Source organism: Macaca thibetana, chromosome 1, assembly GCF_024542745.1.
Source record: "Macaca thibetana thibetana isolate TM-01 chromosome 1, ASM2454274v1, whole genome shotgun sequence".
Taxonomy (NCBI): domain Eukaryota; kingdom Metazoa; phylum Chordata; class Mammalia; order Primates; family Cercopithecidae; genus Macaca; species Macaca thibetana.
The window spans coordinates 47,257,093-47,275,945 of NC_065578.1; the positions used below are offsets into that span (position 1 = coordinate 47,257,093).

Consider the following 18,853-nt stretch of genomic DNA (forward strand, 5'->3'; position numbering starts at 1 on the left):
TCCAGAATTTAACCCAAGTGTTTAAATTCTCCTGGAAAGACATTATGTTACTTTTGAATAAAACCCTACCTACCACTGAAAAGTAGGCTGCCCTGCAAGCCCCTCCCCTGCACTTAAGTTGTTTTTTCCTCCCCCATGTCAGGAGTCAACATAGTCCTGCAGATACAGGGAGTTTTTCTATGAGAGGGCTCAGTTTATTTTTCCCTTGGGAGACACCTCATCAGGCTAGGTCCCCAATTCCTGGGACTCCCTTTCTCTCCCTTCTTTGAAGAGGGCTTGGTCCCACAGCTTCGCATGCTTATGATAGGGAAGCAACAGAGGAGCTGCCCCTGCTGGTTGTTGGCTGCAATTTGATGAGGGCCACTTGGAACTAACTTAATGGGTCCATACACTCTCCTGATGCACCTTTTTGTCCCAAGCTTCGATTTGAGGCTCAAAAAGGAAAAGTAGATTTGAGGGACCCAGATGCAAATGACAGTGGAAGTCTAGTGGCACAGCACAGGTGAGCATGACTAATTCCTGCCAATTGGGTGCCCCCGTGCTTCGTGGAAGGAGGTCATGCTCTTATCCATGGCACAGATGTGGTCTAGGGAACCCAAAGTTTACCAACAGCCAGAGGATAGGGCAGTGCATAGGTGAGTGTAAATATTTATACCCACTAGGCCTGCCCATTACATGGGTGAAGGTCACACTTGCACCAATGGGTAGCACCTGCAAAGGCTGCTGGGACTCAGGGATATAAGGTTGAAAGCAAAAAGGGGATGCTTTTTCTTCTCCCTTATGTACCCCAGGTATTTGCTGTGAAAAGAAAGGAACAAATAGATGCCTTTTCCCCCTCTTTCCAGATGGGTAACCAATAATCTTCAGCCTGCACTCCTCTCAAGTGCATCCTGAATCACTGGAACTCCTTTGGCACTCAGACTGTGGAGAAATAAAAAAAAAGTTTTCCTCCTCTGTCCTCTATTCATGGATGGATAATCACATCTCTGTACCACAGGATACTTCCCTCAGATGCATCCCCTAAACTGGGAAAGGTTTAGTTTCCTCAGACCTTAAAATGCTTGGCAACTCTTGAGGAGCAACATTTGTTTGTCTGTTCTCCCTTCACAGGACTCAGGGTTGATAGTGCTCCATCACAGGGGTGAGGGAACCAAGAAACCTGACATTCTAGCAAAAAGCTAAAAGTTATTACCTGTTAGACTTTTAGCTTCTCCCTCTCTGTGCAAACTCATTGTTGGAATGACAAAAATCACTGTATTCTCTGCCCCTCTATGAGTTCGAGAGCCAGAAGTATTGGCCATTTGGCATGGGTAAGGTCAGGTAATGAGAGATTTAAAAGGACTTCTTAAAAAAGGAGCTTAAAAGTCAGCTTAATTAAAAGTGAATATTTAAGCTATAGGTATATTTAAAAGGCCTTTATGTCTTTTCTCTTTGTGGATCTTTTTTTTCTGGAAAAGGTTTTTTTCTCCTCAGCTAACTGAGCTATTTTTCTCATCTCTTGCTGCACACATGAGAGGCCCTAAGATAGCCTGGGGCTCCTTGGGAAAGCCAGAGAAGGCAACACTGACCCCATTTTGGGAAAAAAAAGTCCCTGTTTTTTCCCATGGAACTCCAGGAATTAGAAGCAAATAGATGCCTCTCAAAATCTGTCTTTGTCTTATGGCTATGCCTGCTTATTAGGCCCTAGAAATTACATGTTTTTCTAGCCCTGTTTCTTGAAGGGATCCACCCTGAGGTCAGTAATCCAATTAAGAGACCAGCAAATTAAAAATATTACAATAACTGTATCTTCTTCTGTCTGTGTAGTTATTTTCTTTTTTTTTTTTTTATTATACTTTAAGTTCTAGGGTACATGTGCATAACGTGCAGGTTTGTTACATATGTATACTTGTGCCATGTTGGTGTGCTGCACCCATCAACTCGTCAGCACCCATCAACTCATCATTTACATCAGGTATAACTCCCAATGCAATCCCTTCCCCCTCCCCCCTCCCCGTGATAGGCCCCGGTGTGTGATGTTCCCCTTCCCGAGTCCAAGTGATCTCATTGTTCAGTTGCCACCTATGAGTGAGAACATGCGGTGTTTGGTTTTCTGTTCTTGCGATAGTTTGCTGAGAATGATGGTTTCCAGCTGCATCCATGTCCCTACAAAGGACACAAACTCATCCTTTTTTATGGCTGCATTGTATTCCATGGTGTATATGTGCCACATTTTCTTAATCCAGTCTGTCACTGATGGACATTTGGGTTGATTCCAAGTCTTTGCTATTGTGAATAGTGCTGCAATAAACATACGTGTGCATGTCTCTTTATAGCAGCATGATTTATAATCCTTTGGGTATATACCCAGTAATGGGATGGCTGGGTCATATGGTACTTCTAGTTCTAGAGCCTTGAGGAATTGCCATACTGTTTTCCATAATGGTTGAACTAGTTTACAATCCCACCAACAGTGTAAAAGTGTTCCTGTTTCTCCACATCCTCTCCAGCACCTGTTGTTTCCTGACTTTTTAATGATTGCCATTCTAACTGGTGTGAGATGGTATCTCATTGTGGTTTTGATTTGCATTTCTCTGATGGCCAGTGATGATGAGCATTTTTTCATGTGTCTGTTGGCTGTATGAATGTCCTCTTTTGAGAAATGTCTATTCATATCCTTTGCCCACTTTTTGATGGGGTTGTTTGTTTTTTTCTTGTAAATTTGTTTGAGTTCTTTGTAGGTTCTGGATATTAGCCCTTTGTCAGATGAGTAGATTGCAAAAATTTTCTCCCATTCTGTAGGTTGCCTGTTCACTCTGATGGTAGTTTCTTTTGCTGTGCAGAAGCTCTTTAGTTTAATGAGATCCCGTTTGTCAATTTTGGCTTTTGTTGCCGTTGCTTTTGGTGTTTTAGACGTGAAGTCCTTGCCCATGCCTATGTCCTGAATGGTATTACCTATGTTTTCTTCTAGGGTTTTTATGGTATTAGGTCTAACATTTAAGTCTGTAATCCATCTTGAATTAATTTTTGTATAAGGAGTAAGGAAAGGAACCAGTTTTAGCTTTCTACTTATGGCTAGCCAATTATCCCAGCACCATTTATTAAATAGGGAATCCTTTCCCCATTTCTTGTTTTTGTCAGGTTCATCAAAGATCAGATGGCTGTAGATGTGTGGTATTATTTCTGAGGACTCTGTTCTGTTCCATTGGTCTATATCTCTGTTTTGGTACCAGTACCATGCTGTTTTGGTTACTGTAGCCTTGTAGTATAGTTTGAAGTCAGGTAGCGTGATGCCTCCAGCTTTGTTCTTTTGACTTAGGATTGTCTTGGAGATGCGGGCTCTTTTTTGATTCCATATGAACTTTAAAGCAGTTTTTTCCAATTCTGTGAAGAAACTCATTGGTAGCTTGATGGGAATGGCATTGAATTTATAAATTACCTTGGACAGTATGGCCATTTTTACGATATTGATTCTTCCTATCCATGAGCATGGTGTGTTCTTCCATTTGTTTATGTCCTCTTTTATTTCACTGAGCAGTGGTTTGTAGTTCTCCTTGAAGAGGTCCTTTACATCCCTTTTAAGTTGGATTCCTAGGTATTTTATTCTCTTTGAAGCAATTGTGAATGGAAGTTCATTCATGATTTGGCTCTCTGTTTGTCTGTTACTGGTGTATAAGAATGCGTGTGATATTTGCACATTAATTTTGTATCCTGAGACTTTGCTGAAGTTTCTTATCAGCTTAAGGAGATTTTGGGCTGAGACAATGGGGTTTTCTAAATGTACAATCATGTCATCTGCAAACAGGGACAATTTGACTTCTTCTTTTCCTAACTGAATACCCTTGATTTCTTTCTCTTGCTGATTGCCCTAGCCAGAACTTCCAACACTATGTTGAACAGGAGTGGTGAGAGAGGGCATCCCTGTCTTGTGCCAGTTTTCAAAGGGAATTTTTCCAGTTTTTGCCCATTCAGTATGATATTGGCTGTGGGTTTGTCATAAATAGCTCTGATTATTTTGACATACGTTCCATCAATACCAAATTTATTGAGAGTTTTTAGCACGAAGGGCTGTTGAATTTTGTCAAAGGCCTTTTCTGCATCTGTTGAGATAATCATGTGGTTTTTGTCTTTGGTTCTGTTTATATGCTGGATTACGTTTATTGATTTGCGTATGTTGAACCAGCCTTGCATCCCAGGGATGAAGCCAACTTGATCATGGTGGATAAGCTTTTTGATGTGCTGCTGAATCTGGTTTGCCAGTATTTTATTGAGGATTTTTGCATCGATGTTCATCAGGTATATTGGTCTAAGATTCTCATTTTTTGTTGTGTCTCTGCCAGGCTTTGGTATCAGGATGATGCTGGCCTCATAAAATGAGTTAGGGGGGATTCCCTCTTTTTCTATTGATTGGAATAGTCTCAGAAGGAATGGTACCAGCTCCTCCTTGTACCTCTGGTAGAATTCAGCTGTGAATCCATCTGTCCTGGACTTTTTTGGTTGGTAGGCTATTAATTATTGCCTCAATTTCAGAGCCTGCTATTGGTCTATTCAGGGATTCAGGTTCTTCCTGGTTTAGTCTTGGGAGAGTGTAAGTGTCCAGGAAATTATCCATTTCTTCTAGATTTTCTAGTTTATTTGCGTAGAGGTGTTTGTAGTATTCTCTGATGGTAGTTTGTATTTTGTGGGGTCGGTGGTGATATCCCCTTTATCATTTTTTATTGCATCTATTTGATTCTTCTCTCTTTTCTTCTTTATTAGTCTTGCTAGTGGTCTATCAATTTTGTTGATATTTTCAAAAAACCAACTCCTGGATTCATTGATTTTTTGGAGGGTTTTTTTGACTCTATCTCCTTCAGTTCTGCTCTGATCTTAGTTATTTCTTGCCTTCTGCTAGCTTTTGAATGTGTTTGCTCTCACTTCTCTAGTTCTTTTAATTGTGATGTTAGAGTGTCAATTTTAGATCTTTCCTGCTTTCTCTTGTGGGCATTTAGTGCTATAAATTTCCCTCTACACACTGCTTTAAATGTGCCCCAGAGATTCTGGTATCTTGTATCTTTGTTCTCATTGGTTTCAAAGAACATCTTTATTTCTGCCTTCATTTCATTGTGTACCCAGTAGTCATTCAGGAGCAGGTTATTCAGTTTCCATGTAGTTGAGTGGTTTTGATTGAGTTTCTTAGTCCTGAGTTCTAGTTTGATTTCACTGTGGTCTGAGAGACTGTTTGTTATAATTTCTGTTATTGTACATTTGCTGAGGAGTGCTTTACTTCCAATTATGTGGTCAATTTTGGAATAAGTGTGATATGGTGCTGAGAAGAATGTATATTCTGTTGATTTGGGGTGGAGAGTTCTGTAGATGTCTATTAAGTCTGCTTGCTGCAGAGATGAGTTCAATTCCTGGATATCCTTGTTAACTTTCTGTCTCATTGATCTGTCTAATGTTGACAGTGGGGTGTTGAAGTCTCCCATTATTATTGTATGGGAGTCCAAGTCTCTTTGTAAGTCTCTAAGGACTTGCTTTATGAATCTGGGTGCTCCTGTATTGGGTGCATATATATTTAGGATAGTTAGCTCTTCCTGTTGAATTGATCCCTTTACCATTATGTAATGGCCTTCTTTGTCTCTTTTGATCTTTGATGGTTTAAAGTCTGTTTTATCAGAGACTAGTACTGCAACCCCTGCTTTTTTTTGTTCTCCATTTGCTTGGTAGATCTTTCTCCATCCCTTTATTTTGAGCCTATGTATGTCTCTGCATGTGAGATGGGTCTCCTGAATACAGCAGACTGATGGGTCTTGACTCCTTATCCAGTTTGCCAGTCTGTGTCTTTTAATTGGAGCATTTAGTCCATTTACATTTAAGGCTAATATTGTTATGTGTGAACTTGCTTCTGCCATTATGATATTAACTGGTTATTTTGCTTGTTAGTTGATGCAGTTTCTTCCTAGCCTCAATGGTCTTTACATTTTGGCATGTTTTTGCAATGGCTGGTACCAGTTGTTCCTTTCCATGTTTAGTGCTTCCTTCAGGGTCTCTTGTAAGGCAGGCCTGGTGGTGACAAAATCTCTTAGCATTTGCTTATCTGTAAAGGATTTTATTTCTCCTTCACTTACGAAACTTAGTTTGGCTGGATATGAAATTCTGGGTTGAAAATTCTTTTCTTTAAGAATGTTGAATATTGGCCCCCACTCTCTTCTGGCTTGTGGAGTTTCTGCCAAGAGATCTGCTGTTAGTCTGATGGGCTTCCCTTTGTGGGTAACCCGACCTTTCTCTCTGGCTGCCCTTAAGATTTTTTCCTTCATTTCAACTTTGGTGAATCTGGCAATTATGTGTCTTGGAGTTGCTCTTCTCGAGGAGTATCTTTGTGGTGTTCTCTGTGTTTCCTGAATTTGAATGTTAGCCTGCCCTACTAGGTTGGGGAAGTTCTCCTGGATGATATCCTGAAGAGTGTTTTCCAACTTGGTTCCATTTTCCCCCTCACTTTCAGGCACCCCAATCAGACGTAAATTTGGTCTTTTTACATAATCCCATACTTCTTGCAGGCTTTGTTCATTTCTTTTTCTTCTTTTTTCTTTAGATTTCTCTTCTCGCTTCATTTCATTCATTTGATCCTCAATCGCTGATACTCTTTCTTCCAGTTGATCGAGTCGGTTACTGAAGCTTGTGCATTTGTCACTTATTTCTCGTGTCATGGCCTTCTCTGCATTAATTATTCTGGTTATCAATTCTTCCACTCTTTTTTCAAGATTTTTAGTTTCTTTGCACTGGGTATGTAATTCCTCCTTTAGCTCTGAGAAGTTTGATGGACTGAAGCCTTCTTCTCTCATCTCGTCAAAGTCATTCTCCGTCCAGCTTTGATCCGTTGCTGGCGATGAGCTGCGTTCTTTTGGAGGGGGAGATGCGCTCTTATTTTTTGAATTTCCAGCTTTTCTGCCCTGCTTTTTCCCCATATTTGTGGTTTTATCTGCCTCTGGTCTTTGATGATGGTGACTTACTGATGGGGTTTTGGTGTGGGTGTCCTTCCTGTTTGTTGGTTTTCCTTCTAACCATCAGGACTCTCAGCTGTAGGTCTGTTGGAGATTGCTTGAGGTCCACTCCAGACCCTGTTTGCCTGGGTGTCAGCAGCAGAGCCTGCAGAAGATAGAATACTGCTGAACAGTGAGTGTACCTGTCTGATTCTTGCTTTGGAAGCTTCCTCTCAGGGGTGCACTCCACCGTGTGAGGTGTGGGGTGTCGGTCTGCCCCTAGTGGAGGATGTCTCCCAGTTAGGCTACTCAGGGGTCAGGGACCCACTTGAGCAGGCAGTCTGTCCGTTCTCAGATCTCAACCTCCGTGTTGGAAGATCCACCACTCTCTTCAAAGCTGTCAGACAGAGCTGCTTGCGTCTGCAGAGGTTTCTGCTGCTTTTTTGTTGTTGTTGTTGTTGTTTTTTAGCTGTGCCCTGTCCCCAGAGGTGGAGTCTACAGAGACTGGCAGGCCTCCTTGAGCTGCTGTGAGCTCCACCCAGTTTGATCTTCCCAGGGCTTTGTTTACCTACTTAAGCCTCAGCAATGGTGGGCTCCCCTCCCCCAGTCTCACTGCTGCCTTGCCGTTAGATCACAGACTGCTGTGCTAGCAATGAGGAAGGCTCTGTGGGCGTGGGACCCTCCTGGCCAGGTGTGGGATATGATCTCCTGGTGTGCCTGTTTGCTTAAAGCGCAGTATTGGGGTGGGAGTTACCCGGTTTTCCAGGTGTTGTGTGTCTCTGTTCCCCTGGCTAGGAAAAGGGATTCCCTTCCCCCTTGCACTTCCCAGGTGAGGCGATGCCTCGCCCTGCTTCAGCTCTCACTGGTAGGGCTGCAACAGCTGACCAGCACCGATTGTCCGGCACTCCCCAGTGAGATGAACCCAGTACCTCAGTTGATAATGCAGAAATCACCTGTCTTCTGTGTCGCTCGCGCTGGGAGCTGGAGACTGGAGCTGTTCCTATTCGGCCATCTTGCTCCACCCCTCGCCCTGTCTGTGTAGTTATATATGTGTTATGTGTGTGATGTTTATGTAAAAAAAAAAAGCTCTAATTGATTGGCTTAAAGAAAAATAATGGCTTAGATCAAATATTTTTTAAAGAAAAATGAATCTGTAATGCCTTTTAGTTCATGTGACTTTAATCTTTGAGAATTAAAAACAGCTTTAAATATTATTGGTAATGTAAGAATGTCTTCAAAATGTAGACATATGGCCTAAATTATGCAGGTCAGAAAGTAGGTTTGCTAAATTCTTTAAGGTCATAAACTGCTTCTTTGGCTTTTGAAAATTGTTTGACTTGCTTGCTTTACAGTTTGGTAAAGTCTGGGGACATATGGAGTTAACCACACCCCTAACTATGCTGGAAAGAGTCAAATCTTATCTGCACCTACTACATAATTAAGGTAACTTACCAATTTTATGCCAAAATTAAAAATTGCTAAGAGTTACCACTATAACATGTAATTGAGTCTATTGAAAATAGGTTTACCTTCAAGGTGTGTAAGGAAAGTAAATTTTTTTGGTAAAAGATTATACGAAGGCATAAGAATGTAAATTTCTGTCTGTTTAGAGAGTTAAAGAATTGTTTGAAATTAGATAAGATAAAATGAAAGGTTTGAACAAGTTGTGGAAGTTTTGCAAAAATTAATCTTTTAACAAAATTTTTTGTGTGAACATATTTACTTATTCAAGAGGATATTATTAGCTTTTTCTGTGTGTTGAACATTAGAATAAAAACAAAACAGGGTTTTCTTAAGGCAATGATTTGCTCTTTAACAAAAGTTTGTAATGGGTTATAAAAGGTTTATGAGAATCTCATCTCATGGTCAAATTGGTTAAGATTAGATAGATTTGTCCATAAGTTTTTATTTAAAAATTGGGGTTGACATTAATAATAGACTAATGCAATGGTGAAATTTGGCTCTGTTTCTCTGGAACAAGATTTTCATGTGTTAAAGAATAATAAAAGATTTTTGTTTGCTTTGTAAATAAACTCCAAAAAGAGAAGGGAAGGACAAGAGACAGATTGTTTGGAAAGCTAAGTCTTCCCTCCTAATGAGAAAAGGTTTTTGCCTTCTTTTTACAGTTTTGAGTCATTATTTTGAGTAAATAAATGACTTAAGGTAACATGAAATTCTTTTCAAAACATGAAATGTTTTAAATCTTTAATATATATTTAATAGGCTTTCCAAAATTAAATTTCAGCTTCAGAATAGTCTTTTCTGACCCCTTACTTTGTGATGCTACAGAGGGCCACCAGAACATCCAGAATAGAGGTAAACAGATATATCTGGCATGTTTAGTTACAAGGAATTGTTGAAATAAAAATAAAGTTTATTCTTCAGGTTATATTTTAGTAAACATTATTAACATATGTTCCAAAATGGTATGGGATTTCTAAAATTCTAATGTCTGAGTGTATGCTATCAATCATAATTAGGGTTATTATGTTATTATAAACCACAGAAATAACCAAATTTCTTTGTCAATCATGTTTTTAACTATGACTATCATAAGACATTTTGTCATTCACAGACAATTATTGTTGTGTTTTGATCCACTTCAAAAGATAGTTTTTAATGAACTATAGGAATTTGACAGGTGCTCATTAGTTGTTTTTAAGCTTTTGTCTGCATTTTGGATTAAGAACCATTCTTATTTTTTGTGAGCCAACCAGAGATCTCTGACTGCAGCTCAGAAGAAACAAAGGGAATGGGTAATGTTAAAGTCTTGATCAATATTCTCATTCTGGTCAATTATCCTGCAAATTCTACCAGGCAATGAGGGTAAATGGGGTGCCCATAACCCAGAGCTTTTATTTATGGGAAAACAAAACCAAGGGATTATCTACTCCCCTAAACAGTTATTTCTCTTCTAACACCAAATGAGATTCAATTTCTTTCATCAGGGTGAAACAGCTCCAGCTACAACATTGTTTTCAGAATGGTTAGTCTATTTTGCTTCTTATTTCTGTTATCTTTGGCACTGGATTTTTTTTCCTTCACATACTTAACCTTCTTGTAAAATCTGTTTCTTCTCACCTAGAGATTATCAACTCCAAGCAGTCATGCAACTGGAGCCATGGATGATGACTCCCTTTTTACCAGGGACCCTTAGGCCTCTGAGACATATCTGACTGCTGTTTTCCCCAAAACTGCACCTTCTGTCAGAATGAAGCAGTTAAGAGTGATCATCATGCCTATCCTAACAGTAGTTAGGTGTACCTCTTCAGAAGGGAATTGGTGGCAGTGGCAGCCCACCTGGAGCAGCCACTGTGAAGACACTGGCTACAGCAGGGAGGCATGGGCAGGGCTGTGTGCTCCACAAAGCCAGTGGGTATCGGGGAACCTGCCTACAATATTTCAATGTATATTCTGTTCCCTAAGTGTCAGCTGGTCTGAGAAATAAAGAGAAAGAGTACAAAGAGAGGAATTTTACAGCTGGGCCACAGGGGTTGACATCACATATTGGTAGGTCCATGATGCCCACCTGAGCCACAAAACCAGCAAGTTTTCATTAGGGATTTTAAAAGGGGAGGGGATGTACGAACAGGGAGTAGGTCACAAGAATCACATACTTCAAAGGGCAAAAGGGAGAACCAAGATCACATGCTTCTGAGGAAACAGGGCAAGGACAAAAGCAAAGATCACAAGGCAAAGGGCAGAATTAGAATTACTGATGAGGGTCTATGTTCAGCTGTGCCTGTATTGTCTTGATAAACATGTTAAACAACAGAAAACAGGGTTAGAAAGCAGAGAACTGGTCTGGCCTCAAATTTACCAGGGCAGGATTTTTTCCCCACCCTAATAAGCCTGAGGGTACTGCAGGAGACCAGGGTGTATTTCAGTCCTTATCTCAGCCCCATAGGACAGGCACTCCCAGGGCAGCCGTTTATAGACCTCCCTCCAGGAATACAATTGTTTTCCTAGGGTCTTAATATTATATTCTTTGCTAGGAAAAGAATTTAGTGATATCTCTCCTACTTGCACATCCATTTATAGGCTCTCTGCAAGAAGAAAAATATGGCTGTTTTTCCCTGACCCTGCAGGCAGTCAGACCTTATGGTTGTCTTCCCTTGTTCCCTAAAATCACTGTCATTCTGTTCTTTTTCAAGATGCACTGATTTCATATCGTTCAAACACACATATTTTGCAATCAGATTTCATATTGTTCAAACACACAGGTTTTACAATCAATTTGTACAGTTAATGCAATCATCACAGGGTCCTCAGGTGATGTACATCCTCAACTTACAAAGATAACAGGATTAAGAGATTAAAGTAAGACAGGCATAAGAAATTATAAAGGTATTAATTTGGGGAACAGATGTATGTCCAAGAAATCTTCACAATTTAAGTTCCTCTACTGTGGCTCCAGCCAGTCCCTCTTTTTGGGATCCCTGACTTCCCGCAACAAGTGGGAGCTGGGAACAGGCAGGAGCCCTGCCCCTTTCTGAGTTTATGGGGTGGGACCCCACCCTCTTGGTTGCAGCTGCAGCTGCCTAACCATGGCTGCAGACCTGGGCATCCCTGAACTCTTGGAGGCCCAGGTAGTCCTCCCTGACCCCAAAGGCTCAAAAGTCTCTCCTCCCACTCCCTGGCCTCTCCCTGTTCCTGGTGCCCACTCTAATTTTGGAGAAAAGTTGAGGCTGAGCCTGGGTGCTGTCAAAAGCTGGCTAGGTGTGCACACTTGGAGCAACTCTAACATGCTAGCCACCTGACACCTCAGCCCCTTCTGGACTTTTGGTACTGACAGGCATGTGAGGGAGGCTGAGGGGGGCTGAGGGCAGGTTGGCATGGGCCTGCATGTGCCCCATGACACAAACAGCCTGGGTTCCATGGACAACATCATCGATGGTGGCAGGAGGTAGACAGGCTCCTGGGCAGAAAGGGGTACATCCCTGGTGAAACCTCACCTTCAAGCCAAGGATGACCTGAAGCACGGGGGCTGGGCTTTCATTTCCAAGCACAGTTTGTGGCCTGGAGTGAGAACTTATAATGCATTTTCCGGACCCACCCATGGCTGTTGATGAACTAATAAGTGTATACCTCCACCCTTCTGAAGCCCATAAAAACTCCAAACTCAGCCAGACTCACAGAGCTGTTGAGATGACCAGCTGTAGGAAGGAGATACCCAGTTCGGGTCTCCTCAACTTGTCCAGATGACCAGCTTGTGAAAAGGAGCTACCCACTCTGGGTCTCCTCTCTGCTGAATGTTGGACACTTGTTGGGACGACCTGCCTGTAGAAAAGAACTACTCACTTTAGGTCTCCTGAGAGCCATTCTGTCACTCAATGAAGCTCCTCTCTTCCTTACTCACCCTCCAGTTGTTTGGGTACTTCATTCTTCCTGGACACCAGATAAAAACTGGAGACCTGCTGAATCACAGGACTGAAACAGCTGTAACACAAACAGGGCTGAAGTATGCCCCCTGCTTGCCACATTGTAGGTGACAAGGAGAGAAGAGCTGCAGCCCCTCAGCAAGCCCAGAACTAGGGGGTCCCTGAGCCAGTGTTGTGACACCCTCTTTGGGGCTCTGCAATTTGTAGTATCATCAAGCTTTTGGGCACCATTGTGTTCCTCTTATCTGGATGCGCGTGTCTGCAGTAGAAGCCATGTGCAGTACATCAGGTCCAGTTGCAGCCTCGCATGGAGATGACATCTGTGCTGGCATCTGAAGCTGCCCACCCTGCCCCAGCAGCTGACATGCCTGACTGTGTGCAGTGGCTGGACTCTGTGTTTGCTTGCTCACACAACCCTTGCCTCTCCACACCTGGCTCACCCTTGGTAGGTGTGGGATCTGGACCCATAGCCAAGTGTAGCCTGCTGGGCCAATGGGTGGAATGAGCCCAGTGAGCATGAGCAACACTCAGGCAGAAGGTGCTGTTGGCCACAGAGCTTTCCAGGTGGTGAAGCAGCACACCAGGGATCCTGACAAGAACACACATAGGAATATCCACGAATCTTATACCTCACACTCCTATTTCACTATCCTTGTGTGTATCAAGGACACATGATAAGGTCAAATTATATGTCTTTCTGCCTGAGATTCTGTGCTTCTTCTCTCTATAATTCTTATCTTTCGTACACGAGGCATTGTCAAGTTTTTGCAAGTTTTATTGTGGCCCACAGTTTGGCTTTTGCATCCCTGCCCTTTTTGCTGAGCCCTCTGTTTCCTTACTTTCTTTATGCCTCTATCTGTGACCCTACAAAGCTCTTAACCTCACTTGTTACTGTTCTGTGACCTAAATAAGAGTATGAATGAATTCTATTATTGACAGGGAGAATGGTCGGGTATGCAGTCCTCTGCTTGAAGAAATAATGTGTAATGGTCACTGCCATGTATTTTGGAGGTTAATTTCTGCCTCTCTGAGCTTGCACAATTTACCTTGTCTGTGTCAACATTGCTGCCTTACTCAGGGATTGGTCCCCTTTATCAATTTTCAGTTTTCTTGCATATGACCTATCCAATTTCAGCTCAAATTTTGCATAAGTTACAAATATCATTTTCAGGAAAGAATAATAATCTAAAATAGTTTTCTGTTTTTCTGGTGGTGAGAGATTTTATCATCTTAGGGAGAATATTGCTTTTTTTGGAAACTGTCTTTCTAAGCCATCTTGAGGTAGGAAAATACTGACAAGCTTTGGTTTTAGTTAGTGCCAAGACTTCTAAAAAAGATGAGAAAAATAATACATAATAGACAAGGTGAAATTGTTTCCTCTGTGTGAGACAGAGAGTCAGAAAGGAAAAAGGAGACATGAAAGGAGATCATGATAATAGTATCATGTATCCGTTTCTATGAACCTCAAGTCATTGGTAAATCAAAGACCATCATAAAATGCTTGGGATATTTGATTTTGGGTTGATATGGAAACTAAACAGAGATGAAATGCTTGAATGTAGGGGCTAGAGATAGAGGTGACATGGATATTTTGATTCTATGGATGTTGGAGAGGTTCTTAGACTTTCTCCAAATATGAAATCAGTAAGGATTCAAGGACGTTTCAACCTAGGGCACTGAGGAAGAGGACATTTCCAAATGACATCTGAATTACCTATACATTCAGCCAATCTCAGGTCTCATTCTATCATGTCTAGCTCTTATTTCTGAAGCTTCCATAATAAGAGTTTTGTATTACTTTATATTACCCACAGATACTGGCTTATGACCTCCCAGGGGCTCCTAAACTGGTAGAAGTTTCTAGTCTTGGGTTAGGGTGGGAGATTCTCATTTGAACACCATTTGTGTACTCAGTTTAAAATGAACATATGGATCTGTTGTCTGGTTTCATGATTCTAAAAATAAGATTGAATCAATAAGAGGAAAGATAGACAATGCCAACTACCTTTCCTTGTATTTCCTTGTATCTCTATTCTAGATTTTTAAATTTCCTGGTTGATTGCTTTTTCAAAAAATAAATTTTATTTGAGGTTTACAAAATAATGCTATGAGTTATGTATAAATACATAGGTATTTATACATAACTCATAGCATTATAGATACTATAATGGTTACTATAGTAAAGCAAGATTATCATATTTATCATCCCACATAATTACCCTTTTTGCTTTACTTTTTAGTTCTAATCTCTGCCCTGGCCCTGCCTAGAAACCTGTTTTCTTTGGAATGATATCCCTGTCTGGATCTAACTAGTCCTGATATAGACTGCATTTATAATTATGAATCACTAATTCTTTTAGTTCTCTCAGAACTGCCTGTTTATTCTGTAGTTATATATCATTGGTTACCAAATTCCCAAGTCTTTGTGATCTAGGACCCTCACTGGTAACTTTTAGGATTATTGCCCCTTGGTTCTGTTCTCTTGCTAATGACAATACTGCCCATCGTGTATTATTATGTCTTCTGGGGAATTCAGCAGTCCAAGTAACCTGTTTGAACTCTATCAAGATGTCTTCTCTTTGTTTCATGCTTATTCAAAATCTGGGACTTTTAAAAATCAAATTATAGCTTCTCCTGTTTTTATTGGGTCTCTTCCAATTTTTAAAAATGAATTAAGGCTTCAATGGATATCCTTGCCTTTGTAAAAAGGCATGACATTATCTGGGTGCCTGCCAGTGATTAGATCCTCAACATTCCGACTGATTTTGGAAAGCAAAAGAAAAATCTCTGGGATGAAGGGGCTCTCTGGAATTTTGCATTGTATAAAGGTAGAAATATCCTTGTCTGTTTAGTGACTCACCATGTGTCTATTGCTTTATTGTTTCAAAGCTTCCTGGCATAGCTTGTTTTATGGACCATCTTGACGAGTAATTAATTACAAGTAAGTGGGGGTTTAGAAGGTGAAAGAAAAACTTGCTTAAAATGATGCAAAACTATATCTGCCTAAGAAAAGCTAAATTGTTTAATTTGGATGAGGAGTTGTAGGAAGACACAGGCTTCCCTCCATTTTGGCCAATTCCCTGCCCCCTTCCTGCCCTCCACCTTCCCATCAGAGCCAATTAGAACCAGGCAGTCACCAGTCCATAAAAAATGGGATTCCAGGCAGGGCCAAGCAGGAATACAAACTGAAGGAATTAGAGGCCAATGTTAGTCATTCCTTTTACTTTTCCTTCAGCCACCAGAGTTTAGTCCAGGTATGGCCAGGGTTCTCTCTTAGGCTTTCTGTTTGTACCCTCTCTTAATTCTAAGTTCATTAACCAGTCCAAGCTTCTGCCTGTTACATGGCATCCCATTTTCTCTGGACTAGGCTACTCCCTTGCTCTAATTTGTTCTCTATATGTTTTGTCATTGTACCATTTCAGCACGTACAAAAGTTTTCGCTATACTCCTTAAAATTATCCACTCACAATCCCATCTTATATGCTATTTCAGATAGAAGAAGACTTACTGAAAGAAACCCACAGAATTCCAAGTATATTATATCTGCCCATAGCTTGAGGAAAATATAGCTACTGCCCTTCCAGCTTATTGATTGTCTGCCTATCATTGGTTTCTACTAAGAAGTAAATGTGTTGGGTAGTGGTGAGAAGGGATGTGTCTTTCACTCTTCCCTCTTTTTCTCCTTGAATATTCAGAAACTATTTCTTTTTCTGACTCAGAGGAGCAAGAAATCAACTGGGATAATGGAGTGGACAAAGGAGTAACAAGAATAAAAATTTGTTTCTCCAGCTTGCTTTACAATCAGCAGTTTTAACAGATATTTAATATCTTATAATATACTATTCCAAGAGAAAGAACTTGCAGTTTAAGGAAATGTTTTGAAAAATGAATGGTATAATCTCTCCATGTTTTATACATCCCAAATTATCATGTTTGACTACTATAAAGACTATTATATTCAATATTTTCTGGTTTATTTGTCAGCAAGACTAAGGTCTTTATGTTTTTCTTATCCCAGAGAAATGCAAGTGGGATGTCAAAGTCATATTTCTGTTCATTCATATTCATATTTAACAGGCTTAACATGTTACACAGTGTGGTAGTTTGGTTTCACAAACATGAGACTAGTTCCATTTAACATATACAGTAACATTTTGAGAATTAATATTTCTCTTTTATAATGCCTTGAGCATCACACAGTTAGCAAATAGCATGCAGGATTATAACAGAGGTCAGTCTGACTCAATCCATTACACTACTTTCTCAAGGTGTCTGTGGATTATCACATGGATCATGAGGGTATCAAATTTTGAGCCTTTCTAGTATGGGATTCTGGAAGTCAATAAGAGTAGATTCTAGGATGTAGTTAAGATTAAACAAGTTGGGCAGGCAGTTACTATGACTCAGCAGACTTGCAGGGTTTAGGACCTAGCAGTTCAGAATCAGCTAAAATAGTCCCACAGAGCAGACTGAGCACAAAGCTTTGTTATTGTTCATTTTTCTTTGTTTGTTTTGTTTTGCTATGTATGAGCCTTGATGCCTAAACCTGTTGTCAGCAATATTTTCAGAAAGGGCTTAGAATATGCTTGACTGTGGTGCTATGTGAAACAGTGTCTGGAACAAAGTCGGACTGGCTCAAGACAAGGAACAGTGCTAGAGAGTCATTCTCAGGAATTTAGGAGGAGAGACCACAGCAGAAGCAGTGGCCACACATGGGACACCAGAAAGGTGCATAGATCACAAGCAGATGAAATTCCAGTAGGACAGATTTCATAAACCAGTTCTAGAGAAGTAGGCTAGGCAAGCCTCAAAAATGTAAAGTAGAGATGTGGAGTGACATGCCCACTGGAATATCTTGTAAACATCTCAAATTAGATTTAAAGGTGTGGGTGGATGATTGACAAAAGTCTAGGATAGCTGCTAGATTTCACTCAAGCAGTGTGGAAAAACTCTAGTCTTTCCCAGGTTCACTTACAGAGTTTAGGGCTTTCTGACCACAAGAGAGGGACTGATACTGACTTAGTTGTTGTTAGGGCAATTGATCCTTTTCTGTTCCTAAAAGATCTTTACCAAAAAATTTTAATGTTGCCTCCACAATATTCCATTTCAATAATGAGAAATATTCACTCTACTAACCTGCTCAGGCCTCCAACAGTGTGAGGATCACCTCATTGGCTCTGGCCTTCCCTTTGAGAAATGTCAAATCCACCATGCTTCTTATCTTTATCGTTGTAGGCCATTCCATAATGCAAACTCCTGTAGTCCCTCTTCTCTTGGATCCTTTCATGCCTTTTCTCTTTCATTTCTTTTTTCTCATATTCTATCTATTGACTCAGGATGCTCATTCTATATACATTTACTCTACTCCATGTTTTCACTATATTTAAATAATTATCTTTTTTTTTTCCCTGTGATGAATAATCTCATTTGTTGATTTGGTTAGGCTATGGTATCCAGTTGCTTGTCAAACAGCTGTCAGATAAAGGTGCTTTTGTGAAGATGCTTTTTAGATATGATAAACATTTAAATCGGTAGACTTTGAGTCAAGCACATTACCTTCAATAATGTGGGTGAGGCTCACCCAGCGAGTTGAAGGCCTCCAGAAAAAACAACTGAGGTCCCCCAAGAAAAAAGGAGTTCAGCCTCCACATGGCCTTTGGACTCAAGGCTACATCAGCACCTCTTCCTTGGCTTTGCAGATCGCTGGCCTGCCCTGTAGATTTCAAACTTGCCAACTCCCACAATCATGGGAGGTAATCCTTTCAAATAAGTCTCTTTCTATGCATAAACATCCTATTGGTTTTGTTTCTCTGAAAAACATTTACTCATACAATCCCTTAAAAAACCTTGACTCTGCCCCATGGAAATCACCTACCTTGTGGGTGTCACTAATTGTTACTGTTTTTGCTCTCCCACACTAGACCAAAGAGCCAGGAATCTGTCAGCATTCTGAAGCTCCCATATACTTCCCACTTCTCTTCTTGTCAGGTAAAATCACATCTTTCTTTATTATTAACACTATCCAACTAACACAGTATGCACTACTTTTAAATTTTTTGCTTTTGTCAACCACCAACCTTCCTATCATTTGATGACAATGTCTGACTTTAGCCTATATACCTGAGACAGTAATATCTTTCTTGAAGGGAAATTGTCAGAATTAGGGCCAGTATGTCTACAGTGTTTAGCACTGTGAGTCCATTAGTAGGCACTCAGTACATAAGAGTAATTAGGAAGTATTATGTTTCCATTTAGTGCGGGTCTGTATATAAGCTTTAAAATATCAATCTCTGTAACTTTATACCTTCAGGTTCTCTCACACATTTTTTTTCTATATAACTACTCTTTTATCTCATTAAGACCTTGGCCTAAACTCTTTCTTTGCTTTGTCATGATACTAATGAATGCTGAGCTGATTTCAGATCCAACACGTTTCTGGTTATTTGGGATAGGGGTTGGTGGTGACTGTTATCTAGAGTCTAATCAGCTTATACATTAGAGATCTTTAATAAGTCATTGTTAGACTGCAAG

General features: G+C 40.5%; 2 protein-coding genes across 5 annotated transcripts in view; one reads left to right on the top strand and one right to left on the bottom strand.

The window, feature by feature from the left end:
- LOC126961605 (putative selection and upkeep of intraepithelial T-cells protein 1 homolog) overlaps positions 1-18,853 on the top strand; it is a 206,622-nt gene that overhangs the window by 132,099 nt on the left and 55,670 nt on the right. For 3 of the 4 annotated variants that reach the window (XM_050802162.1, XM_050802143.1, XM_050802145.1), the window contains one exon: positions 8,294-8,384. The gene's annotated coding sequence lies outside the window, so the exon portion shown is untranslated. Of the gene's footprint in view, positions 1-8,293; positions 8,385-16,455; positions 18,311-18,853 lie in introns of those variants that run through there. The other variant, XM_050802153.1, reaches the window with a different exon arrangement.
- Positions 1-18,853, bottom strand: part of LOC126961625 (selection and upkeep of intraepithelial T-cells protein 1) — a 196,394-nt gene that overhangs the window by 42,397 nt on the left and 135,144 nt on the right. The window lies entirely within an intron of this gene.